This window comes from Agelaius phoeniceus, chromosome 5, assembly GCF_051311805.1.
Source record: "Agelaius phoeniceus isolate bAgePho1 chromosome 5, bAgePho1.hap1, whole genome shotgun sequence".
Lineage (NCBI taxonomy): Eukaryota > Metazoa > Chordata > Aves > Passeriformes > Icteridae > Agelaius > Agelaius phoeniceus.
In genome coordinates, this window is record NC_135269.1 from 50,265,084 (window position 1) to 50,292,848 (window position 27,765).

Sequence of the window (27,765 nt, forward strand, 5' to 3'; positions counted from 1 at the left end):
CTCAGAATCTCTAAAACACAAAATACTGTGCTCTATATTGATTCTCTTTTCATATTTTTCCATCATTTTGGCATACAAGAAGAAGCAATGAAAATCTCTAACAAATGTGAAGAAAACATTCTTAAACCATTTCTTTAAGATAGTGAACTTCCCCTTTTAGGATGCAAACTGCTGCTGGATGTTATATCTGAGAAAATCTCAGTTTTCTTGTATCAGATTTTACTATAGCTACCATCTGACTGTAAGCAAGAATTTGCTGTCTTATCATCTTACTAGAATCAGCTTGAAGGTGACTTTTTGTCTCCAGCTTTCACAATGTAAGGGAGATGAGTTGTAATACATATTTTCTGTGCAGCTCCAGGAAATAGCAAGGAGTCCTCCTGCAACCAGGGTTTCTGGTAGACTGGACTGATTAGGGATGCTGAACTAAGACTAAAGGTTTTTACTGCCCCAACACATGGCAGAGAGAGACGGAGGTCTGGAGGTGGACTAGACTTAGGAACATAGACTTTTAGACATCAGATAATTTAAACTAAACCATGAAAAAATAATCCCATTGTTCCTCTCCAAAGAGTCAGGGCCATAAGATACTGAAAAATGTGCTGCAATGAACCACAGCTGTAAGAGCTATAAACTTTTTTCCACTTGTATGTGATTTCTAAATTATTCACATTTGCTTCTTCTCTCCATATCCTTTCTCTGTATGTCCCAGCTTGAATTATTGAGACTTCTCTGGCTCACAGTTAAATTCACCACTGACATAATTCAAAGTGATTTTACTGGCCTTATCAAAGAGCAAATAATCAAACCCCAATGCGTGTCTTTAAGTTAAAGAGATCATTTATGTATTTTAAAAATTCCATGCATACAAAGAAGCATGTTACATGAGATCTGCCTGTCTTTTCAAAATGCAAGAAGTTCAAGGGTTGTTAAAATGCCTTCTTGTGTCCAGGTTTTTATAGCGATGACTATAACAGAACTCTTTCTCTCTCACTGTCATCCAGCTAGGCTAAAATGGTCACAGATTTTCACATTAAGGGCATAGCTAAAAAAACATAGGCATACTCCAGTGTTGCTTTCCAATTATAGATTCCTCTGTACTTTTTCATTTGACTTTACTCTTTCCATTGGCTGATCTGAATTCTAGTAAGAAAGTGAAGTTGTGCATTTTAAACAGAAATAATTTTAGTAGTGTAATCTAAGACAGGCTATTGAGGCTCTCTCTAGTGAAATACAAAGCTGGTAAAACCATTAGATTCTAGATTAGGTCACTTGGAGCTGATAACACCAGCATTGTGGGTTTGATCCCCATATGGCCTGTTCACTTAGGAGCTGGACTGGAGGATCATTGTGAGTACTCTTCAACTCAGAATATTCTGTGAATCTGATGCATTCAGACCACTTGCTCTGCAAGGAAATAACCCTGGTCCAGTTTTAGGGTAATTAATACCCTTACCTTTGGAGTTGTTCAATAGGTTCATGGTTCAGCAAATGTTTCAGAAACAGACTGTCCATCAATTAAATTTCCTGCAGCAAGCTGCAACAAATCAGTCCCTGCACTAACTAGATATTTCACCACAGTTTTAATGAATAATAAATGGCGAGAGTGCTTTTTATTAATAAAACAAGAGAAGTCTACATCTGATTACTGGTTCCAACTTATGAGCATAAAGCACTATCAGAATGTCCAGGAAACAGATTCAATTGCCTAATATTATTATAATTACTGTTATTCATCACCTATCAAATGAAAAATACTCTATCTGGATTTGTCTGCAAAAGTATCTGCTGTTGATGCACCTCTACTGTACTATTAAGCAAAAACTCAGAGGAAAGACCCTCAGTGATAATGAATGGAATGAAAGAAAAAGGTTTTTATGTATCCCAGTATGGAAAAAAACAATGGAAAGCATTTTAGCAGCTTGAGAGCTAAACAAATTGATCCTGATTTCATTTCTTTGTGCAAGTTACTTCTAAGTTGTCTATGCCTCTTAGCTCCTCCAGAGAAATAATACTTCATAAAGTCAGTAGACTAACAAACCCCGGGACTAATAGAGCTGGAGTTTTTTCAGAATTAGCTTGTTTGATTGGCTTTTTAACTGACTTACACGAAAAGCTTTTTTCATATCTGCCATGCAACCTATTACCTTCTCCAACACAACAATTTGATTGTGAAGTGTGAGGAGTAGGAATTAGCAGACTAGCATTGAAAGCTGTTCCTTTTCTGTCCTGTTAAACTATCTTTAAGAAGATAAAACCACCTAGTTTTATCTTCTTTTCAAATTACCTTCCTCATCCTACTGGGGTGGAGTGAGCTGCATGTCTGGCCAGTTAAACCAAAGCAGTTCTTCATCTTTTCTCACAGCTGAGTTTACTGTCATCATTATTTGCTGAAGGAGTGCATTTTAAGCTGATACTGCAAGATATGAAAGGCAGCCAATTTCTATGTCTCTAATCATTGCTATTAATACCAGAAATGCCCAATTCTTAGAGACAGTCATAGAACTAGAAAACACCCTTTTTCTGTGCATCCTTTCAAAACTTTTTGCGCTTAAAAACCCCAAACTTTAGAACAAACTGCTTGAAGAATAATTTCCACAAATAATTCTGGGGAATGTTTTTAGTATAATAAGCATGTTTGATGAAATAGGAATTGTGGAGGGAGATTTATTTTTACATAGAAATGTAACAATAATTTCTTAACTATGAAATATGATTATTTGATTCTTGGCTTTCCATAATAACTTGTGATAATTTTCTGCCTCCAGCAAGCAGTAGTAAGCAGTAACTCATGTCAGAAGACACATTGGCTGAATTACTGATTTAGAGAATTTAAACCCTATATACAAGAGGGAATACTAAAGGTAAGAACCTAAGCTGCTATGTGCAACTTTGACTGTAAAGGGAAAGTAAATACCTACATGCTTCATGTTTTAGGATGTTTAAAAATAAAGATTTTTGGCTTTTTTCAGCCTGATTCATTGAAGGGGAAAAAGCAAAAAAGGAGAAATCAACTTAAAGAGAGCCCTTTGCTACCAGTAAGCATCTGTTTTCTTAATAGCAGTTTCTTGTTTCTACCTGATCAAAACTATGTGAGCTATAGTCAAAGAGATCCAATCATGAATCATCTCTTTAAAATTTATGGATTATCAAGCTTCAAAACAGAGCATAACAAAGCAATGTAAAACAGATCAGGCAGCCAAGCTGGCATTATGAAGAACCAGTTCAATTCTACAGAATTTTTTAGATCAGGCACAATGCTCAAGCTAAGAATCTAAGCTAAAGCAAAATAGCTATATTACCATGACCTTGATCCTAAGCTAATAAACCCTGTCAAACTTGATTTGGCACCAGAGGAAAACAGCTCAGATATCTTGGCACAGTCAGTTCTGCAAAGACTCATTTGCTCAGGCAGACCATCACATGGTCACTGCAGTTTTCATCTATCCAGTATTGTGGTACTCTGTCAGATCTCATAACTTCTTCAAGAACCAAATACATTTGGGAGTGGATTGCAGCCTTGTCAGCCTGGCTCCACTGGCACTAGATCAGATCCACCCCCCTGGAATATATCAGGCCCATATGGTTTGGGATGAAGGGGACCAAATGGTACATATGCAAACATCAGTTTTCTTACAAGCAAAATCTTTACCATTAAAGGCAAAACTCAAAGGCTTTAAAGCTATCTTTTAGTGACTTTTTCTTGCAAAAATTCCGTATTGAATTACTGCGCTGTTATCCTTAATAGAGGGTATGGAAATATATATGGATATCAAAATATCAAAACATAAAATTATAAAAGTTGAAGGGAAAGGGAAAGGGAAATCTTTAATACATGGTCCTATGAAGAGTGGTAGGAGTGATGCCAGTCAGATAGGCTATATTCCTCTGTTTATGTGGGATATAGAGAAGCCTCTTTGCAATAACTCTGCATTTGAGCTCCAGCTAAAAAAACAGGTACCTGATAGGCCACCTGACCATGAAATGCCATTGCTGAGGCAGGGAAGAAGCATGAAGAGGAAGGAGCAGCAGACAGCTGTTATAAACTGGCTGCCACTCCCCATTCTTTCTCCCTTATACTGTCAGGGGCTAGAAGGGAAGGTGGTAGAGAAAATGGGAATTTTATCAGTCAAGACTGATTAAAAGGGACATTAAAAGGGCAGGTCTAAGGTGTTTTCATTTTTTCTGAGTCAGTTATGCCTGTGAGAATAATTGGCAAATTATTTCCTTGCCTTTATCTCAACCCATGAGGTTTTTTGTCTTATTTTCTTCCTCTGTCCTGTTGAGGAGGGGAAGTCAGAGAGCAGCTGGATATATGTCAGGCAGCTGGCCAAGGTTAACCCACCTCAAAAATATTCATTACTATTTTAGCAATCTTAAGAAAATTTTGTAAAAGTGTCAATGTGGGATATGGCACAAAAGACAGAGAAAGAGTGTTTAAACTACAGAGTACTTCTGTAATGAAAGAATATATACCTTCACATTTACCATTATTTATTTGGGGAATTAAACAATTTGCATCACTGTCAGAAGAGCTATTTGAGAACCTTTCCACAAGGAAATATGCATACAAAAGAAAGAAGGGGATTAAGTTCATGCTGGATCTTGCTGAGATCCATGAATTGCATGTGATGATTCAGACATATCTGTGCTCCTTCTCCTCTTCACTGCTGAGTAAATTTGCCTTTACTGAAACATCACTTACTGCAATACCACCTCGGTTTCTGTGTACTGGTGGATTTTACGTTAAGGTAGAAGAGTGTCAATTCTCAACTGAAACACTACTCAGTGAGATTCTGATATACTTTAAGTAATAATAAAAGCAATGTAGGGAATGACACAGTCAATTGCAGAGCTAGCTTATGCAGTTTCGATTTCCTCGGATGCAAATCATGGTTTCAGGCGGTTTGCCAACATCAGGATGGGCCATATTTTCTGCTGGTATATTTTCTTTATTTATTTATGGTATATGTCATAGATAATATAGTAACATGCATAAAGTTTAATTTCATAAAATAGTTTTACACTTCACTTAACAATTTAAATTACATATATTAATTTTTCATTCTCTCTTAAAATATCATATTTTGCCAGTTTCTGCATGCATGATAAAAAATTGTTATTAGTTTTGGTTTTTACACGTCCAACTAGAGAAATTTCCAGTTTCTCACAACATTTTCCTTCTTTCCTTGTGGGAAAAAATATTCATAATTTCCAAAATTCTTGAATCAGTTTTTCCTCTTCTATTTTTCTCCTTTACAGTTTGATGTGTTCTGTTATTTGGGAAAAAAAAAAAAAAAAGCTACAGGTGCATTTTGGACTGTATCCAAAAAATCACCATTCCCTTTTAAATGTGTTTCCCTGAGGTTTGTTTACATGTCTCAGTTCCTCACAGTGTTTCAAATACAGCTTTAGAGTTAGAAGTAGTTTAGGCCTACAGGTTTTTGATGATACAAAGTTTAATTATGTCACAGAAAATCACTAGTGAACTAGTTTTTCTTCACATCCATTGGCAGAATTCTCAGTGGAGTCTGTATGAGCTTCAACTGCAAAAGAGGTGCATATTTCCTCTTCAGATACAAGACAGAAATGCCATGAAATTATTAGAAATGTTCCTATAAAATTTATGTGACATGACACAAGACCTTAGATTTCTAGAAATTCCTTGGAAGATCTGTACCAAAATGGTTTAGAAGAAATGGAGCCATTTTGTCTTTGCATTGCCCAGAATTTTGCAATAATGTATGGACTGTAAAGAAATGACTACAGTAGAAATTGAACCATGCCATGGAAACCCTCTGGCCTGTAAGGCCATGTTAAATGGTGTATCATCAGGCACTTTTTCCCCCTCAAAAGAGAGTGGCCAGATCCAAACCTAGAATGGTAGGATGCAGTTACATGCAGTTACCTTGACAGTGAAGCAATTTTCTGGGAGACTGTTTGGCACAAACCATGACATGGAATAAAAGTGTGCTAAAATTTAGACAGTGCCCACAAACACAGACTGTTAGGAACTCACGTTCTGAACCATTTTTTTTTACTTGTATAGACATTACCCATGAAACAGCATAAGTCATCAGCTCCATCTCTCTCAGACAAAGATGACTTTGTCTTCCAAAAAGGATCTTCCACTCTCCAAAATACTGCAAGATACAGAAATACATCTCAGATACCTCACAAAACTTAAGTTCTGAAGAGAGCATGTATGATTCATGTCACTAAAGAAGTAATTACAAGCAGGTTGTGAGTGTAAGAGCATAGAAGTGTTGGTTCCTTTCCATTGGACATATGGAGGTAGATCCTGTGATGACAGCAAGCACAGATGTCTCTCCGGAAGATGTCTGAAGCTTCATTAGATAAATGTCACGCTGAACCCTTAGTACCATGAACCTAACTTTTGTCTCTTCTTTAATGGAACTCACCTCTCTTACACCATATAGCCTCTGCTGTACAGTTTAAAAGCACTAACCTCAATTTGGATGTAACATTCCAAAAGCTGAAGTTCCACAATAAAACATTTTACTAGCAAAATTATAAATTTAAAGATTGCGTCTACTAAGATTGTTTTTACCATATCAGTTTTTATTCCAACTTAGATTATATTTAGATTAAAAAATGGGCTGTCTGAAGACAAAAAATGAGTAAACTATTTTCTTATAGAATTCTTGGGAGACTCAAGAAAATTCCTTAAATGCTCAGCTATTTTACTCAGTATTATTCCACTCAAAATATACTTTCTAAAGCTCAGCTTGCCTTCCTGAAACTCAGCACATTATAAAAAGGGCAAAGAGCACTTTACTTGCAGGATCCAAGATTTCTCCTTTATATTTCTACAGCCCGTGGTGCAGACCATGGTGTGACAGGCTGTGCCCCTGCAGTCCCTGGAGGACCCCATGGCAGAGCAGGTGGTTGCACCTGTAGGGGGCTGTGACCCTGTGGGAAGACCATGCTTGGAGCACTCTGTTCTTGAAGGATGGCACCCTCTAGAAAGAACACAAGAGCGGGATCCATGCTGGAGCAGTTTGTGGAATTGTAGCCTATGGGATGAGCCCATATTGGACAAGTTCATGGAGCATTGCCTCCTGTGGGAGGGACACCCCACTGGAGCAGGGGAAGAGTGTGAGGAATCCTCCCGCTGAGTAAGAAAGAGCAGAAGAGACAAGTGATGAACTGATGTGATGGAGCCTCTGTTTTCCATCCTTCTGCATCACGTGGGGGGAAAAGGTAGAGAAAGTTGGGAGTTAAGTTGAATACAGAAAGAACGGAAGAGTGGGGGAAAGTGTTATAAGATTTGGCTTTATTTCTCATTACCCTACTCTGATTTGATTGGCAATGAATTCTATTAATTTTTCCCCAAGTTAAATCTGATGATAGCTTGTGAGTGATCTCCCCCTGTCCTTTTCTTGACCTACAAGCCATTTGTCCTAATTTTGTCTCTTTGTCCAGTTGAGAACAGGGAATGACAGAGAGGCTTTGGTGAGCAGCTGGCATCCAGCCAGGGTTAACACACAAGTATACATTGTCATACAATTGTTTTGTTTTAATAATTTTTAATGTAAAAAATTATTATATTTAATCAAATACAAAATAGCATAAGAACTAAGCTATGCAACTTGTGTACTCTTGGGAATTTTTTTAGATACTAGCAATTTCAAGGAAGAAATTTTTTCCTACAGTATTTTTTTTTATTTTATAATTTTTTTTATTTCCTGCAATATTTTTCTTTTCTGTTATTCCCTTTAGCAGGATTAGAAACTTCTTAAAAGGAAATGGTCTTCAATAAAGTGTTCTATGAGAAAAGGAGAAATATTAACTCTATATCTTTGACTACATCTGTTCTACTCTCTATACAGTCAGTTTAGCAAAGCACTTAAGATGCAACAGGCCTTAACTATGTAATAAGGACCCTTAACAATTTTCTTAACTGATTCCAGTACTAGGGCTTATACAGAAACAATATATTTCTTTTTCAACTTTCAAAAGGGTCTCTTTGTTCTTGAAACTATAAATTACCTGAAGAATAACCTAAACTTTGCCAAGTATCTAGAAGGAATCTCTTTAAATGCTAATGTGATGCCCAAAAATATCATGGCCATTTTTTATCTTGCATCTAATATTCTAGTATTCTCTATTGTCCACTGAGGTAAGCATAAAATAGAATATGTGCAACTTTTCTGATTAAAAAAAAAAAAAGAATCCAAGGAAGATAGGGCAAAATTTATTGCGTTCATAAAAGTTAAGGCATGAGCCTGTTTCAAGTCTTTCCATAAGAAAATTTTTATTGATAATATTGCACTGAGTATGATATAGCAGCAGCTCTACCTTCTTTCTTTTCAGGATTCACTCCCAATATGAATATCAGCTGTATGGCTTCACAAGAAATTAGTTGGATTTTCAAACCAGAACACACTATATGCTGTTCAATCTAGGTAATTTCTAAGTAATTTTTTTTTCCTGTCAAAATGAAGCACTAGCTTTTATAGGAGCTTTCCAGATCTCTTTCTGAAGAAATATTGTTTTGTACTCCACTAATACCAAGACATTATATTACATATATTTAATTCTCTCAATAATTCCGTCACATAAAGCATTTATCAGCTTCAGAATTTGAACCTGGATGTAGCACATTTCCCAGAATTTGAACCTGTATGTAGCATAATTCCCAGAGAATTATGTTATTCTCTGGTCCACTTTGTATTTTCTTGAAATTCTGTTTTCTTATGAAGGAGTAAAGCACAGACTGCAGAGGAATTTAAATAAAATAGTTGTGAAAGTAGAATTTTAAAAAAAAGGTGAATTACAGTACAGTGACTCTCTAATAATGGCCTGACACTACCAAATTAATGGGAAAATAATGACTGCAGTGACATTTGTAGGTATATTTATAAAATTATATCACACAAATCTTTTTTTTAGACAAGTCATTTTATATTTGTCCGATGGGATTTTTTTCAGTTTGGAGAACAAGTATGAAATATAAAACATAGTCTCTTATGCTTGACCTTTTAACCCACTCAACTTTCATTGTACCTTGTATTTCTTCTGCTCCTATTTACTTTTCCAGTTTTATTATAGCAGCTGTTAAATCATTCCTTTGCAAGAAGCGTCTGAGTTTCAACTTATGTCCCATGAGTAGCTTGGGGTATGCAAAGTACCTTTCACTTGGCAGTCAGGTGAACAGAATGTCCAGTTTCTCTTTCTTCAGATTCCCCTTGCATTGGAATAATTATCATAAATAATCCAAAGACTATATTATTTTGTGTACACACACAATGTGAAATAGCAAAAACTGGAACATGATGATATCAAGGATCTTGCTAGGAAAACATTCTCCCCATGGTCTCTCTGTAGTCTCCTGGTAACTGAGGGTTCAGAAATCCAAGATGAGAAGATGTCTCTCTCCTCCCCATGACAACGGATGGAGTTTACAACAACTTCTGCCTCATCATGGGCACAGTAGGTGTTAACCTAAGTGAGGCTAAACTGGGTGAGTGTGTACAGGGCATTCTCCTCTTTCTGACCCTGCTCTTCCCTCAACAGTGGACTCCTGTCTGAGGTAACAAGTCCTCTGCAAGTGGAACTACACATAAAATAACAGGACCTTGAGAGACTTCTAGGCATTTTTGCATTGTAAAATATTATTCAAAAGGGTTAGAAGATTCTATGGAAGGAGCCATGATTCAAGAAAGAACTATCAAGGGGCCTAAGTGTAGAAAGTCAACTGGGATGATGCTTGGTATTACTGGCTGGCAGTTTCTGTAAAGTTCATTCTAAAATAATCTAATGTTTTAGTTTTGTTACTTTATGGTCTCTCATAACAGCTACAGCAATTATAATAGCAGTTACTATTGCTAATCATAATTGAAACCCTAAGTCTTCAGGCAGTTTTTTCTGGGCCTATTTCTGATATCCTATCAATGGCAAATGAACATCCTTAAACCTTTACATTCCAGTCACACACTATTAGTATCAACTTAAATCTCATTTTGTAAAGTCTTTCAAGTATCAGAGGCATCCCTCAGAAATGTGTTTAAATTCTCTCATTTACATTCAAATTATGCTTTCCTTTCACTTTTAAATTCTTCCCTTCAATTGTAAAGCTATACAACACTTTCACTTGGCAAGAGAAAAAAAATAAGACTGATATGTATTAAGAGGAAATAGGTGATGATGTAGATTTGAAAAATATCGCTACTATGCATGCAATTTACATTCACAATTGAGTTTTTCTGAGGAATTGGTTTTGATAAGTTGTGGGTTTGGATTTTGACTTTCCATTTAGAAATATAATACATTTTTATTCATGCAGAGATTTGTGTATTCTGTTAGAAAGAAGTGAATTAATTCTCTCTGGATATGTTGTAGGTTTGCCTCTTATGTTATAGAATTCCTTTTAAAGCTCGGATTAGCATTCTACCTAGACAAGATCTGAAATTTTCCAGTCTATTGACATACAGGAAAAGAAATAAAAAAATTGAACATAACCATTCAAAACCTAGGTGGCATCTTAGTAGTACAAGTATTGCAGTATTGACAAACAAAAGTTGAGATGATTTGTTGTAAAAATTACCCATAGAATAAAATGCTATTTCTCAGGATTGATGCCAATATTGTAAATGTTGCTAGGAAACAAATTATAAAAGTAATAATTTGTATTATTCTGTATTAGGAAAGTCATCTGGAAAAATTAGCTGATTCTGATCTTGTGGGTCATTAATCCAATATAATGTGGAGAGTTCCATTATGGCAAAAGTAGAAGTAAGGAAGGATTGGTGAGAACACCTATTTTGAGGAATGATGCTTATAGTTCATCTGTATGGATACATGCCACAGCTGTCATGATCCAAATCTGTGCAGCAGCAAACCCAGGCAATATGCAACTTCCTCTTTCTCCAGACTAGGGCACTGAATTCGACTGGAGCAAAATCCATATCCATATATGAGAGCCAGAAAGGGCTCCAAGAATTTGCCAGTCTTGCTTCTTTGACACACACTCAGACTTGCTATAAATCACATAGCTGAGACTACCTGGAGATTAAACCTTTATTCTGCCAGAATAATAAGTATTAGAAGATGCCTCTAATGGGACGCTACAATTTCATCTGCTCCCTTAGTGCAGAATCAGGTTACATGTGAAATACAATATTTGTAATTTATTAGGCAATACAGCTTGCAAGTGTAGCACAATATATTTGTAGCCTGAATTGAGAAATATCAATAGCTCAGAGATTATTTGTAAACACACACACACAAAATTCACTGATTTAGTTTCATTATACTTTTTTCTGAAGTTGACCTGTTTCTCATGTCTTTCATCTGCAGTTTTCTTTAGATTAGCTATTTGTAATTCTGTATTTCAAAGCTTCAGTTTAAAGTTTTACTATGTCTCCATTATTAATTCAATACTGAGTTAATTATAAAGATAATGTAAAAGGTTCTTTAATTTCCGAAGAGGATTTTCTACTTATTAACTATATATGAAACGAGACTGATGAAATGTAGATTATTTTAAAAAATACTGTGAGCTATGCAGCTCACAGTAAAGTGGAATGTTGAAATACAAGCTTAATTAAACTTGAAGAAAACCCCTAAAATTAACTGGAATTAGTAATGAATCTTATTGTAATAGAAATGCTTGCCTGTCACATGAGTGAATGTACACATTTTGTTAAAATGTGATTGATTTGATTTGATGAATGATTTTGATTGATGAAATTTTGTGAGATAGCTGAGAAGCTGACAGCAGTTTCTTGGAAAACAAGAGCTTCCTTCAACAGTTTATCCCACTAAGTGTGAGCAGCAATTATCTTTCTCAACCTGCATTTCACCTGGAGAGTTTTCTACGTGTAGTTCAGTGGATGAATCTTAGGGTTTTATCAATGTTATATGTGTTTTTGTAGTGGGTTGATGCTGGTTGGAGGCCAGGCATCACCAAAGCCTCTCTATCACTTCCCTCCACAGCTGGACAGGGGAACAAAGGGTTCATGAGTTAAGGACCACGAGAGATCACTCACCAAGTATTGGTAAAACAGGCTAGAATTAGACATAATTTAATTTATTACTAACAAAATCAAAGCAAAATAATGAGAATTAAAATAAGACCTTAAAAACCTTCCTCTATCCCAGCTCTACCTCCTCCCCCAGTGGTGCAGGGAAACAGGGAATGGGGGTTATGGTCAGTTCATCACATGTTTCTCCCTCTGCTCAGGGAGGAGTTGTTGCCTTGCTCCATTTTGGTGCCCCTGCCATGGGAGACAGCTCTCTATTAGCTTCTCCAACATGAGTCCGTACCACAGGCAACAGTTCTTCATTAACTGCTCCAGTGTGGATCCCTGTGCACGCAGTGCAGTCCTTCAGGCACAGCCTGCTCTAAAGTGGCCCCTCTATGGGGTCTCAAATTCTACCAGGAAACCTGCTGCAGCATGGGCTCCTCTCCCCATGGGTCTGCCAGGACCCTGTTCCAGCCCAAGTCTCCCATGGCATCGCAGCCTTCTTTCAGGCATCCACCTGCTCCAGCGTGGGGCTCCTCCAGGGGCTGCAGATGGACCTCTGCATCCCCATGCCAGGGCTGCAGGGGCAGAGCTGCTTCACCATGGCCTGCACCATGGTCTGCAGAGAAATCTCAGCTCCAGCACCTGGGGCAGCTCCTCATCCTCCTTCTGCACTGACCTTGGTGTCCGCAGAGTTGTTCCTCTCACATATTATCACCCCTCTTTTCCTTGTCCATCATTACATCTGCACATATCTTTTTTTTTCCTTCTTAAATATGTTGTCATGGAGGTGTTACCACTATTTCTAATTGCCCCAGTTTTGACCAGCATCTCATTTATCTTTGGAGCTGCCAGGAACTGGCTCTGCCAGACATGGAGGAAGCAGCTTCTCACAGAAGCCATCCCTGTAGGCCCACCACTCCCAAAGCCTCCTCATGCAAACCAAATACAGTTTTCAAGCCTCTGATAAGGAAATCCCAGAATTTAAACTTAATAGGGTCCTAGAAATTGCACGCTCATGGAAAAATGTTTCCCAAGAGATTTAATACCTAAATTTGGAAAAATGGCTGCTAGCAATTGCAGTCAGTAATTCACAATTCAATAGTAAATACACAAACACACACACACCACTCCCTCCCCCACACCCACCCCTTCCTAATGAGTCATTAATGACAGAAGTATCATGCCTGCTGCCTATGTATAGTTTGAGAGTATATTTGATGTTCCATTTTTGAATAAACATCTAATTTTGGATTCAAATGTTCTTCAGTATGGCCCAGGATTTCGGCTCATCATCAGTGCTGTATTTTTGAACTGTGAAGAAGAGTGACAACATATTGTTCAGTTCTCAATTTGTATCTATTTGAGATTAGCAGAGGACAAAAATTAATTCTATCATTTTCATAGCATCTCATTTCAATTTGGATAGAAGGCAGTTATAAGAGTCTCGAAATATGTTTGCTTCATGCTAAGAACAAATCTTCTTTCCTCTCTTCTCTTGCTCCTAAAGCAATTAAATGCAGATTTGAAAAGATGGAATTATATTCATCTATAGCACTGAACCAAGCAGGGTCAGATCTTGAAAACAAAATTCTAATACTTAGTCTGCCACAGAGAACATTATTTTTACAAGAAGGCCTATTAAATTCAGAGGGATGACTTGTGATATGTAGATCTATTCATCACACTGCATCAACTAAAAAATGAAATGGAAAGAAGTTTTCTGTTTAGCTGCTAATTATCATGGAACTGGCATTTCATGTTTTTCTATCAGAATCAGATCCACAAAAATACTGAACATTTTGCATGATTCAGAAATATACTTCTTTTTCCTTTCCTCCACTCTCTTTCTTAATTCATAAGCACTGCTAGTTTTGCTTGCTTTCAGAATTTCTTGTTATTTAGCAACAAGCAAAATCTTAAAAGCTAGCATACAGGAACATTAATTTTTAAATTTTATTCTGTTATTTTTTCAGTGAAATTTTACTTTGTCTCAATGAATTTCTAGGATTTAAAAAACTGTTCAAGTTCTTGCCTCTGAAATAAAGTTTCCAAATAATTTTCATGTTATTGTTTTCTTGATATTTTTTCTTTTCAAATTGCAAATCATCTTGTTCCTTTTTTCTTCAGGGTAAATCTAGGACTTTATTTAGGCTAGAAATCACTATTCTTTAACTACACTTCACAAAGAAAACGTTTATTTCTATACAGTGGTGAATTTTTTAATCCCTGTTTTGATTTGATAAAAACATAATACAAATTCTTACTTGCTATAATAAAAGAGTTTTATAGAAATTATCTAAGTAGTGTAGTACAAGTTATCACCATAGGCATCTGTTGTACAAGCTATCACAATAGTCATCTGTTGTGAAAAAGTAGGTTGATTATTAAGAATACTCTAAGTGGTGTAGTACAGGTTAGTTATCATGGTTATAACCCCAATTAAATTTATGACAGAACTGAGTCAATTAGTATCTATTTTTACTATACATTTGTACAGATGAGATGCAGAATTTGGTAACATTAACCATTGTCCTAGAGTGACTTAGGAAATTTGCAAACTTTGGTATACTCTACCAGATACAGAAATGACTGTTGTACTTTAGTTCTTCCATACATAACTTTTCACACTTGCATTTTCAAGGACATTCTACAGGTCTCACGTGTACTTACATACTTTTTAAAATTCCAATATATAGACTTCAGACAAAATAAGGGTAAGGAAATGGGGAAAAAATCCACTAAACAACAAAATAATAACATAAATGCTGTAAAGAATACAATATTCATGTTATTAATAAATGGGAAACTTCAAAACACTTTTTCTTTCCTTTTTCATAGAGCTGTGAATAAATAATGCAATTTATCAGTGAAGTGACCCTCATTGATTTCCTAATGTTCTTAGCAAAAACTTTTTGTACAGTGGAGGTGCATTCAGTTTGAGAGTATATGTTGGCGCAAAGAGATCTGAGAAGGTCTCTCTGTGCAATTCATATCTATTTGAGTTCTCATCAACCTGGCTCCACAACCCACTTGAAACCTAATATTTACAATTCATTTCTCTTTGGACACTCTTAATTGATGCTGTGGAGGTGAAAACTAGGTACAGACAATGGAGGGTAAAATTTAGTTCAATATATTGCTTTCATTTAAGCTACAGACATAATTTATGCTTTTATCACAAGCCATAGAGCTTAAATTAATAACACTAGTGGAAGCCAAGAGGGTGATTTAGATTCGTAACAGTTGTCCATGGAATGATTCAGTTTGTTAAGCACATGTGTTTATTTATGTGAGATTGTTTGCAATATCTTCCCTGATCTTCAACTTATGTGGGAAAGTATGATTGTTCTGCAGGTCATGGGTCATATCTTCTAGTTCAGTGACTCTGCCTCAGGTATCCTAAGGTTTCTTCAGTGACACTAGATTCTTTTGGGTATCTGGATCCTCCATTGGCTATGGTAAGAAAGATAGGTAGCTGACATATGTGCAAAGACACTAAAATTTATTTATACAAATTAAAATTACTTAACCTCCTATCCTAGAGGCCCCAGAAAGTATGCACATCCAAAATTTCTTCTTAGGCAGAGAGAAGAGTCAGCCTCAGTACCTGGCAGAATTATAGAGCTAATATTCACTCTCAATATCCCAAAACTCTTTTGGGGTACGTGAAGGAAACAAAAAACCCAAACAACCCCAACTCAAGGTTACTGGGTATAGTCAGCATCAATTTCTTATGGGCAATGAATGAATGACCAGCTCTGTGGCTGAAGGGAGTGCAGTGAACTCCATTTACCTTGATTATATCAATGTTACATAATTATCTCCTTTTTATCAAGATCTTCCATGGAGTCCTGGTAGCCAAATTAAAGATTAGATGTGTGAAGTATAATCCGGATGAAAAATTTGGACAATCAGACCCAAAGGATAATGGCCAATGATACCTAGTGATCAAAGTGTACCTAGTGATCATGGCATGTTCCTCTGGAATTGATTTAAAGGGATGATACTTTAACAACTTGGACAGTGACCTTGATGATGATTCACCCTCTCAGGTTCTTTTATTATTTCAAATTGGGAACCATGGTTAATATGCTTGAGAGCTAGGCTGTTCTTGGTAATGAAAGAATAAACCAGCTGAAAAAATGAACTGATAAGAATCTCCTAATGATCAATAAATACAAAGTAGTCTTCTACTTGGCATGAAGAATGTCCATCATCAGTCCAGGCTGGGAACAGACTGTCTTTAAGTGACCTGGGATCAAGATACGTTTACAACAATGAAGACCAAATGCCTACTGGGATGTATTAGCAAGGGTGTAATTAACAGATTGAGGGTGTAGATGGCAGATTGAAGCAAATGGTTATTCTTCATCCAGTGATTTTGAATTCAATGCTTGTATCTGGAATATTGTGTCTGGTTTTGGACACCTGGTAAAAGAGATATGTCAACAAACAGAACCTAGTGGAGAATCACTAAGATGATTAGAAAGGCTGAAGAACATCAGGAAAGGCTGTTGAAACAGTTTAGCATGGAGAATAGGGAGGAATATAATATAGGGAGGAATATATAATTATAATATAGGGAGGAATATAATTTCAGTCTTTCATTACTTAAAATGGAGTTACAGTAAAGACAGAATCTGATTTTTTTTCTTCGATGGGTACAACAAAAGATCAAGGGCTAGTAGCCAAACTCATGAATATAAAAAAATTCTACTTTGGTACGTTATTCACTGTGAAAGAGGTCAGGCACTGGAAAAGGCTGCACAAAGAGGTGGAGGAATCTCTCTCCCTAGTGATTTCCAAAATGCAACTTGTCAAGACCCTGGGCTGCCCTCTTTTGAGCAGGATGTTGAATTGACCTGAGCCATTTGCCCTGTTGCAGCTTCCCCCTTAGAGTAAAAATGAAAATAACTGATAAGCCTTTTCACAAAATGCACATAGCAGAACTATTTTATGCTATTCTTTTCCCTCTCTCTAATGATATTTTTTATATATTTCAAAGCTGAATCTCCTAACCCGCTTCTAATGATGAGTCAATCTCCTGCATTCATAAATCTTGGTTAGGCAGCAAATGCAAATTTTCAGTACGTCCTCCTCCAGTCCAGTTACCCTCCCTGAGTTACAGAATTGCCACTGAAGAGGCAGGAGAAAACCAAAAGAGTATCCTTAATCAAAAAGATAACTTCCTCAAAAGAAAAATGTGGAAATTGATTTCTGAATCTACTCAAAATATTTTACTGTGGAAATGAAAGAGAATTAAGTTTTATATTTTTTCAAACTTCTAAAAAATTGCAAGACAATACATTTATTTTCTTTTTTCTTTTTATTTCCTTGTTATTTTCTTGGTTTTGGGGTAAAGAAATTCAATTGATAGAAGATTGCAAGCAAATGAATAGGGAGACTTATCTGTAATACCAAAAAGCTAACCTCTGCTTCTGAGTGTTTTCAAGACAACTATTTCACCTTGTGTGATTTTATTGGTATTCAGACCACATTGGAAGAAAGCAGAAAGGGCCATGTTACAATTTCCATTGTGCTTGTTTGTGAATCGAAGCGTAAGCTGACACCTTGTAGTAGAATCAGAGAATGCAAGCAGCACAGTTCATAAACCTGCTTTCCTCAGGTTTCACCAATTTGAAATACAATTGCAATATTAAATTCTACTCTAGTTTTGACTCCAAGAAGAAAAGTTACTAATTATATCTGGTATTTTACATATTACATCAGTATTAGAGAGAGAGAGAGTAATGATTTTGCAGACACAGTGCTGGATGAAGAAAAGCATAAACATATGCACAAAATGTGTTAGAAATAACATGTATCAAACAGTCAGAAGGAAATAAAAGAACATAAGCAAATTCAGCATGGCCCATAAATATGTTTGTACTATTCACCTTGGATATAGGAGGCAGAGTTTAAGTAATGCTTCTTTCAGGTTTAGATTGAGGATTTGAACTTGAATATTCCTGGATAATTTTCCTAATCACCTCATCACTTTTAAATACTTCCAACCCGTATACATATAATAATTTTGCATTTTATCGTAGTAAATTTGACTTTCCACCAATAAAATGTTCTATGTGCTTGCAATTACGTTGTTCTCCATCTACTTTACAACCAGAGTCCCAAAGACTCTAAATCATTTAGGTAACTCGGGTACTTCCAGGTTTCCAGGTTCGACAATCCTTTCAGCTCTTCTTCTTTCTAAGGATATGTCATTCACACCCCATGTGGTCACTCAAGCTACCCCCTGGTTACAGCATTCCACTGAAGTTGTGAGAGACTTGTTCTTTTATAGCAAGTGTGCCCTAACCATCACTTCATAGGCCTTTCTGGAACAGTTTGTTCTAAGTCTTTCCAGGTGATGGTACTCCATATTACATAACCTAAATATTCAACAGGGCAGGCAAATACTGCAATTCAGTTGGGATTATGCAACCATGTGAAATGATAAAAGTCCATACTCCAAATCAATATTAAGTTATTGTACATGGTGGACCAGGTTCAGCACAATAGAATGAGAAATGATGCAGTTGCCAAGGAGACTTGTAGGGCTACAGAAAGCTACTTCCTTCTCAAATTCAGTAAAATAAAGATTTTTGCAAGGGTCACCCATATTTCAGGCACTCCCAAACCACTTGAGTATCAGGGCATCTGAGAAATCACTGTTTCCTGCTTTCTTTTCATTGTGAGCACAGCCACTAGGCTTCCAAATAGAGTTCACATCTATCAAAATTGAGTGGAGTTAAGTCTGATCTAGGTCTGATAGGCCAATTCTTCCCTTTACTAGCAATTTCCTGCTGGTTGTGCTAAATACTTCTATACATAAATAGGAGCATTTATTATTACAAAAAACTCCCCACATTCTACAAAAAGAACTGTCAAGAGGATATCAATTGGAACAAACCCTTAGGTAATAATCACTTGAAATGGTCACCATAATAATATATTAGTATTCCAAGTACTCAGCTCTTGATTTTCTTGAGAGAAACCACTTTTATTCTGTTACTTAATATTGACATTAAAGGTGTAAGAATATTATTCTCTTTTACAAATCACTAACACAATTGAATCAATCAGTAAACAATATGAACAGTGAAATTTTTAACCATCTGCATTAATAAAAACAGAACCAGACACATCATAGACCAACTGGGAACCTGAGAAAAAGGGGGCAGTGATACTGAGATGTGGGATCTAGGATCTCTGTTTATCTTGTACAAGTTGGCAGGTAGTTTAATAAGTGATACAGCAAAGCTAGAACCTGAGGAAGGAGAAGGAACTTGTTTCTGGTGATGAAACCTTTGCAAGCAGCCAAAGTAAAGCCAACACAGAAATAATTTAAGTAATATAAATAACCAGTATCCCAAAGCTGAAGCATGTTCCTTTTTCTTTTTAGTCATATAGACTTGGTCATTGAAACCATGGCTTTAATATTATCTGTCAATGGAATTAAGCATAATGAAATCGCCAGGAATCCAATCTCCATCACATCCACATTTTTAAATGTAATCTATAATGTTGACTTTTATTGGCAGACAAGTCCTTCAGTCTTTAAATTAAAGGGTTATATCTAATTGCATGGCTAGTTGCTGAGTAATAGTTCTGGGACTCAGGTGTGGCTGTCTTTCATCGACTTCCATCCCTTTTTAAAAGATAGATAAGAAAAAATTACATTGATGGTTGCCTTCTTGCATTGCAATTACTCTTACCTTGGTGCTGTGGGTTAACTCCAGGTAGCTAAGCTAAGTCCCCACAGAGTCACTCGTGCACCACAACCCTCCACTCCCCTTTCAAACGGGGGAGAGTATTAAGAGAGCAAAAAGCAAGAAATGGGTCAAAAAAAGGGTAGTTTAGTAAGTGAGGAAGAATTCCCCCAACAAGGGAAGCAAAAATATTCAGTCACCACGACCAGACCAATATCCATACAGTCCTCATGCAGTGGCTGTCTTTTGAATTACAAAGACAGACATTTCATTTCTGAACACGATGTCACATGGCATGGGGGATCTCTGGTCAGTTTTGGGCAGCTGCCCCAGCTGTGTCTACTCCCAGGTTCTTGCTCACTCCAAGTCCTGTTCCTAAGGAGGGGAGGGAGCAGCAGACAGCCTGGGCACTGGGCAAGGACTTTTCAGCATTAGGGAAAACATTGGTGCATTTTGGTCACCAATCTAAACAGCACCATATGGATAGATGTGAAGAAAACTAACTGCATCCCAGTCAAACCCAGTACATTTTGTGTTAATATCCTTGAGTTTGCTTCCCCCCACCCCCACCTTTCATTTACTCCCATCCTAGTCATTGTCCTGGCACTGCAGCATTCTACAGCAATGGGTAATTTAAAGCAGAACTTTTTCTCTTTTCACATAATCTGTTCCTCACATCTCTGTATTCATTTTTCTGTATTGATATAATTTATGATAAATTTGGATGTAAAGCTTGAGAAAGTGTCAAAATTTTTATAGCCTGCTTGCATCAACGTGGGTCAAACAAGTGAGTAGTTGGATAAGACTGAACACATTCAAAAGGATCAATAAGCTTCCTCTGCCTAGAGAAATTACACTCTTACAGAAGGGGACGTATTGCTCAAAAATATAATGTAATTATTTAGGCAAGAAATTTCTTAGAACTCAGATACTTGATTCTTTCTGTCAGCTCTACTTACCTTCTGGAAACAAAATCCCTTACAAATTCAAAGTTTGTAAAGGAAATTGCTTTTCTTCTTTGCCTTTTGTCTGACTAACTGCTGAAACTAAAAGTGACATAACTGACATCATGTAACAAACCATTTTCTGAGCAGGTGGCTTGGAAATTGTACTAACACTATTCTTATTAGCAATGAATATAATACCTTGAGTACGGTTGATATTTGCACTGTTATTTGCAAAATATTCCATTTTTCCCCTTCACAAAATAACTGTTCAGCTTCAGAAACATCACATCTTTGTTAGAAAAATCATAAAATATTAAAATATTAGTTAGATGTATGCTACTGCCAGTTTTTCTAAACACGGGTTAAAATATAGCATAATGGTTTAAATGGTTCCTGACTGTTTTCGGAGCAAGAATTGAAACATAGTTAATATTTTTAGACAATTAACAGTTCTGTAACTATTATTTTCTCTCAGTGCTATGCATTGGGTAATTAACATTCAATGTTTTGAAGTGTATTATTACCTTGATATTAGAAATGAAATATTTTAGTAGATATACTCATTATTCTCTTGAATGCTGCAGCTGGGAATTCCTATTTTTTTCCTTACTGCAAGCTCCAGTTCCACAGATTTGTCTCTAAAGGAACCATTCAATTCATGCATAACATCCATTTAAATCTGAGAACTCCATAAATATACAGTGTTCTTGTTTAAGAAATGAAATTGCAAAATCAGAATTACAGTTCTTGCTTACCCATATTCCATTTAGGATCTTGTCCTAGATCACCATGATTGAATTAGTATTTTGCATTTCAGACTGAAGAAAAACTACAGATATCATTATTGTGAAGGGCAAAAGAATATTAAAAATTATTAATTCTCATATTGAAGATTTCCTCTCAGATAACAAGCTAGAGGTAATTATTTCTTCCTTTCTGTAAGTTTTGGGGGTTTTGTTTTAAATTCCTATTATGTCATGTAAATTTCTCTTTTTCTAAGAACAGTTCTATTGAATTCAGAACTTCAGCTATTGTTCCAGTCTTCAAAAAAAAGCTTTGTGACTCAGCAGTATTATCTAACCATAGGCTTATTGCTCAATTATCTCTGTGTTTAAGTCAAGGAACAGAAGTTTTTTTAATTACTTGCCTTTTTTTTTTTTTTTTTTGAGATATGTTAGTGTGAATTTAGGGAAAAGTACAGGACAAAAGTACAGGGCAAACTTTATGCTCTCTATAATTCAGTGAAAATGCCTTTTATCTTAATAAAATGGACTTAATTGAACCCTTTAATGGTACAAAATGTTCTGCATAGGTCAATGGAAATTTAAGCAGTGTTGCTGTTGGTTGGTTGATATATAGTAGTAGACATTTAGGTACAAATTTTCCAACTTTCTGTCAATATCATGTCTCTGCAAAGCCTTACAGATTGCTTATAATTTTTCTTCTATTAGAAATTAAGTAAGCTTTGCTTCTACTTGCAAAATTTCAAGGGTACCTTTAAAGTGTGTTCTCTGAGCAGAATGCCAGAAATACCCAAGAACACTTCCTCAAGGTGCTCAAAGTTCTAAAAGCTGATGAGATGGATTCATACCAGACTGCAGATATCAAATGCAAGATCATGAGACCTTTATAAAACACGTATGGCTTTGATTAATAAAATAAATCAAACTAAGTGCTCTTTTATGACCTTTAACCACAATTCAGGGAAAGCTAATGCTGTTGGCTGACAACAAGCCAATCTTTCCTGTAATGGCAGCTATTAAATACACGGGAAATCAAGACATTATCCAATTCATATCAATTAATCAGATACCTTGGCTAAGCAGAACTAATATCCCATTTTGTTATCAAGACATATAGTAAAATGTAATAACTGTAGTAGGGTTCAGTTTAGTAGCAAAACTAAGGTTTTGTGCTCATGTATCTTTGCTTTCTGTTATTGATCTATTGATCTTCAAACCTACTTTTAATTAAAAAGCAACTCTTCTGTTATGGTTTTGTGATATCCATGACTGTTTGTAAAAAAAAAAATTAAAAAATTGAATATGCTTTAGTCTTTTAAAGCATCTGACATTTCTGAAAGATAACCTCAATAAGAGAATATGATCCAACAAATGCTCTGGACCAGCTGGAAAGGAAATATCTAACAGATAAGTTCTTTCCAGATGTGTTTCTTTTCCACATTAAGGTAAATGTGTAGTAAATGTGTAGACTATAATGACGTGTTTCTGAAGGAAGGATTATTTCAGTGAGAAGAAAATTAAGAAGAATCCAGCCAGCAGAACAAAATGTTACATCACATCTTAAGGTAATGAATTGGTCCTGTCAAAGATGATGTCTTTAAAGAATTTGTTAGAAGAGATTGTGACATTCATTATAAGGAATTCTCAGCAGGAAGGTTAGTGAAAGTCATATTAGAGTTTAGTATAATTTATGCTGAACATTATTAAAATATTGAATATATTTGAAAGTTGTAACATATAAGTTGTAACATTTTGCTAATGAATAGACTATATATAATGATTCTCGACATAGGTGGCCATGTCAATATTCCATCCTTACATAAGCTATGGAAGGAACAGCCCAACAGCTAAGGACTATATTGGTACTTCAAAGGGCTGCCATGGGTTTAGATTTTTGGTTTGTATACTATTGTTCACTTTTGTCAGACTGCAACACTTCTGAATGTTAGGAAAGGGGACAGCAGCTTTTAGTGTTGGGAGATATGTGAGTCCTTGATGAATACCTAAATTCCTGAGTGAGAATAGCAAAGGTAAAAATCTTTACAGTTCAGATGTGCAGGACTAGGATAGTGTGGGTATACACAAGATTATCTTCCTTATGTGGAAACTGAAGAATCAATCCCTGAGACTCCCAAAGGACAGAGTATACATAGTACTACTCTTGTGAGTGACCACTATAGAGTCATAATTTGTAGGGAACTTCCTTTCCTGCTTCTTTACCACAGCATGAACATTTTCCTTGTAAACCATGTAGATAATATCATAAATGATAGAGTGCATCTCTCCAATTTAAGTAATCTCAGCAGAGCATTGTAAGTGACATGAACTTCATCACAGAATAAAATGGCATATTCTTTGCATGTCTGACATATTTGACCTATTCCACGGTGGTAGAAGAAAGACAAGCCCAAAAGTCTCATGCAGCAGCTAAAGACCAGCCATCTAAGTTAGTCAAATATTAAAATCTCAGGAGTTCTCTTAACATTTAAGACAAGAAAAACTGGACCCAGTGGGAACAGAAAGTAGTCTTCAGTATTAAGGGTGCTGGTGGAAATCAGTGTCACAGAGAATGTGCTGTTCCAGATCCCCTTTTACTTAAATTTCGCATGCAATTATACATGCAATTTTCTTCCCATGAGAGTCAGTTGTGAAAGTCTGCTGTTTCAACAGCAGTAGTACCAACCTTAAAACACAATATCACAGAATCACAAATTATGCTGAGATTTAGCAAAAACTTAAAGCTCCTTTTTAAGGCCCAAGAACTTCTTGCTAATAGTTTATTGAAGCATAGTGTATACTGGTGTTTCCTAGCAATATTAGCTCTCAGGTTCTTGTAACACAGGACCATAGACACTCATAATCATAGAATGGACTGAGTGGAAAGCAATCTAAGGAGATAACATACTTCCAAATCCCCTGGTGTGAGCAGGGACATATTTCACTAGGTGAGGTCACGGGCCATTCGCAACTTCTCTGGGCAACCTATTCCAGTGTCTCATCCCCCTCATAACAAATAATTTCTTCCATATATCCAATACAAACCTACACTCACTCAATTTTAAACCATTTTCTGTTGTTCTTTAATAAAGATATTGAACAGTACAAGTCCTGGTACATCCTCTGAGGGACACCACTTCAGTGTCAATCTCTGGACACTGAGTTGTTGATTGCAACACTTTGTTGATTGAGATGCCCAGCCAATTTCTTATCCATTAAATAGTATGTCTATTAACCCCATATCTCTACAATTTAGCAACAAAAATGTTACGTGGGATCATGTGAAAAGCCTTATAGAAATTAAGATAGATGACAACAACTGCTCCTACCTTATTCGTCAACATAGTTTCTCTATTGCAGAAGGCCACCAGATTAGTCAAGCACCATTTGTCCTTGGTGGAGACATAATGGCTGTCTCTATTCACTTCCTGTCATTTATATGACAGCTTGACGCAGCTTCCAGGAGGAGCTCCTTCTGTGATCTTACTAGGTACAAAGGTGAGGCTGACTGATCAATAGTTCCAGGGTCCTTCTTTATTATCCTTTTTAAATATTGGTGTGATATTTCCCCTTTTTCCAGCCACAGGTAGCTTCACCTGATCAAAATTACCTTTCTAGTATGGTGGAGATGGGCTTTGAGACTACATTGGTCAAGTACCTCAGGATCCTAGAATGCATCTAAGCAGGTCCTCTGGATTTGTGTACTGTCAGGTACCCTGGGTTCCAGGAACCCTCTGCCGTGAGATCCAGGGACTCAGGAGACATGGGAAGAACTGTTTCTGGCGAAAACTGAAGCAAAATGTTCTAAAGTGCCTCAGCCTTCCCCATGTCCATTGCCACCAGATCCTCTGCCTCATTTATTGGGGGCTGTACTATTTCTTTTGTCTTTCTTTTCTGACTAACATATCTGTAGAAGCTCTTTTTCTTCACATAACAAATTTAGATCCGCCTATGCCTTTGCTTTCCTGAATCCCATCCCTACACTCTTGGACACTGTCTCTACATTCTTCCTGGCATGTGTGTCCCTGCTTCCACTGCCTATGCATTTCCCTCTTGTGTTTCAGTTTGGCTAGAAGGTCCTTCCTCAGCTATGCTCATCTCTTGCCTTCTTTGCCTGACTTCTTGTACATAGGAATTGATACTTGTTGTGTTCTAATAAAAAATGTCTTTATCCCTGGAGGCAGTTTCCCAGGATTCCCATCCACCAGATCCTTTAGAAGACTGAAATTTCACTTTTAATAATTTCAGGGTCTTTACTATTCGCTTTAGATATTACTTATCTATATCCCTTGAGATCACAAGTTCCATCAGACATGATCACTGTAGCTCAGGATACCACCAATTTTGGCCTTTCCAATAAGTTCATCTGTACTGGTCAGCCCTCCTCTGGCTGGGCTTACAATCACCTGGATTAGAAAGTTGTCCTCTATACATTCCTAAAGTTACCTGGACTGCTTGCAGATTGCTGTGCTGCTTTTTCTGCAGATGTCAGGGTGGCTGAAATGCTTTTTCAGGAGCAGGGCCTGCAGGCATGATGCTTACTGTAGTTGAAGTGAGAACATTTCATTGACATCCTCCCCTTGATCAGGTACTCTTTGCTAAATATCAGTCACAAGGTATCCTTCGTTGTCTTGATCTCTAATTTTTACTCATAAACCCCTGACCTGTGCATTACTGCTTTTCAAAGAAAGATCTGTGCAATCAATCCATCTGTTTAGGTATAGAGCAAGTCCCTCTACCTCTGTTCCTCCAGAACAGTTTACAGCCATCAATTGCAGTGTTCCAATCATGTGATTCATCCAACCAAGTTTAATTGAGAGTGATCAGATCAAAGATTTCCAGCTCCATTGTGTCTTCCAGCTCTTCTTTTTTGTTACCCATATTGTGTGCATTGATATACAGATGCAATTTGATTACTGTTGATTCTCATCTTTTTCATGGAACCTCTTTAGAGGGTTTGGGGCTGTGTGTCACTGCTGTGGTAGGCGTGTTCTTCCACTCTGTTGCTTTTGAGAACACAAGGACTTTGCAACCCAGTCTCCAGTTCATTAGTGTATAGTGCAATTCACTGTTGGTGAATTTTCCAGTGATGATTCACCTGCTCTTCTAGATAGGGGTATCCCATCTCTCCTTAGGAATTTGAATTCGTCAAAAAATGTCCCATGATCATAGAAGCCAATGCCCTGGTGTTGACACCAGCCATGAAGCCAGGTGTTGACCTGCATGACATGCCTACTTCTGGCCACACCTCTGACTGGCAAGATGAGACCATTTGGGCCCCATCCTCTTCACTTGTGCCACCAGGGCTCTGAAGTCCTCATTGAACTTGCCGGGGTTATGTTTCACTGTGCCATTGGTGTCCATATGCAAAAGAATTAGGTGATAGTAGTCTGTGCTTTTAACCTGTTGTGGCAATCTCTCTGTGACACCCCAGATTTCAGCTCCTGGCCAAGCAGTGAACTTCTGTTGACTGTATATAAGCCCATCAGATGGGTGCCTCAGCAGAGAGTCACCCACTCCTAAGTCCCTGCTTCTTTTTTAATCTCTTATTATGTGCAACAGGTATGGATGGTCTCTTCCAGTTTCAGCCTGAGTGACTCCCTCTTGAGGGCTTTGTGCAGCTGGAGCTGGCACTCTCCTCTCCCTGGACCATAGGGTAGTGTGCAGTGCTCCACAGGGGCAGCAGCTTCCCTGACAGGAAGCTCTGTCTTGGTGGTAACCTCCAATTGCTCCCAGCTGTCCCAGCAGTTGGCTCCAGGCTGCTGCGGAGCACAGCCCTTGCTTTGTCTCTACCACTGTACTTCCCAAGATGTCAAAGCACTGCCTAATCAGCCCTCCTACTTCATGGAATCCTCAAGCAGCTGGGTGGACTTGTGCAGGCAGTATCTGGCTGGAATGACTGTCAGGGCTCCAGCCTCCAGCGGTGGAGGGGCAGAGCAGAGTGCGGCCTGGTTGCTGTCAGAGCGCACTCTCCTCCTTGCACCAACATGCCACTCCTCCCAGGCATTCCTCTGTTTTTGTACAACCTGGTCATGTGATTCCTGGTCATTTGCTCTCCCCAAGGGCCAGTTCCATGGAGCTTCCTGTGGTTTAAACTGGCCATGCAGACACCCGGCCTCCAGAGGCCTCACAAGCCTCCTGGTCTTCCTGGCATGCCACAAGAACTGCTGCTGCCACTGCTGCTAGCATGAAAATAAATCATAAACCAGGAGATATTGTATAATTGGAAGTATTTGATTTAAACTATTTTTACAATAGTTACTTATAGCAAACAGCAACAAAACTAAATCAAACTATACAGGTTATTTTTAGCAATAGCAAGGCAACCAGAAGCGTCTCAAAGCACAAAATTAATGCAAGGTAATGTAAACATATG

The 27,765-nt window shown here is 37.2% G+C and overlaps 1 long non-coding RNA gene across 1 annotated transcript; it reads right to left on the reverse strand.

The window, feature by feature from the left end:
- Nucleotides 1-4,511: 4,511 nt before the first annotated feature.
- LOC143694157 (uncharacterized) lies at nt 4,512-27,567 on the reverse strand. The gene is made up of 3 exons (XR_013182454.1): nt 25,836-27,567; nt 6,057-6,143; nt 4,512-5,546 (listed from the first exon to the last, which is right to left on the reverse strand). It is a non-coding gene; the product is annotated as an uncharacterized LOC143694157 (long non-coding RNA).
- Nucleotides 27,568-27,765: the final 198 nt, after the last annotated feature.